Raw genomic sequence first — 874 nt, 5'->3', positions numbered from 1 at the left:
GAAAGAGCACATGATGCATTTATTTGAACTCAGAACACTAAAACAAAACAATAAACATTCTGCAGGCTAAACTAAGCCAAGGTAGTGCTATGGGTCTCTCTATCTCTCCTCTTCCTCTCTGTACCTCTCCTCTTCCTCTCTCTATCTCTCCTCTTCCTCTCTCTATCTCTCCTCTTCCTCTCTCTATTCTCCTCTTCCTCTCTCTATCTCTCCTCTTCCTCTCTGTACCTCTCTCTATCTCTCCTCTTCCTCTCTGTACCTCTCTCTATCTCTCCTCTTCCTCTCTGTACCTCTCCTCTTCCTCTCTGTACCTCTCTCTATCGCTCTGTACCTCTCTCTCTCTCTCTCTCTCTCAATACAAATTCATTTTAAGGGCTTTATTGACATGGGAAACATATGTTAACATTGTCAAAACAAGTGAAATAGATAATAAACAAAAGTGAAATAAACAATACAAATGAACAGTAAACATTTACATTCACAAAAGTTCCAGAAGAATAAAGACATTTCAAATGTCATATTATGTCTATATACAGTGTTGTAATGATGTTTAAATAGTTAAAGTACAAAAGGTAAAATAAATAAACATAAATATGGGTTGTATTTACAATGGTGTTTGTTCTTCACTGGTTGACCTTTTCTTGTGGTAACAGGTCACACATCTTGCTGCTGTGATCTCTCCCCCCCAACTCTCTCTCTTTCTCTCTCTCAATTCAATTTAAGGGCTTTATTGGCATGGGAAACATATGATTACATTGCTAAAGCAAGTAAAATAGATAATAAACACAAGTGAAATAAACCATAAAAAAATGTACAGTAAACCTATCATATAATGGCTATGTACAGTGGTGTAGTCTCTCTCAATTCAAAGGGC

Source organism: Salmo salar, chromosome 04 (assembly GCF_965601325.2).
Source record: "Salmo salar chromosome 04, fSalSal1, whole genome shotgun sequence".
In the NCBI taxonomy this organism is placed as follows: Eukaryota; Metazoa; Chordata; class Actinopteri; order Salmoniformes; family Salmonidae; genus Salmo; species Salmo salar.
This window is presented reverse-complemented; position numbering follows the sequence as displayed.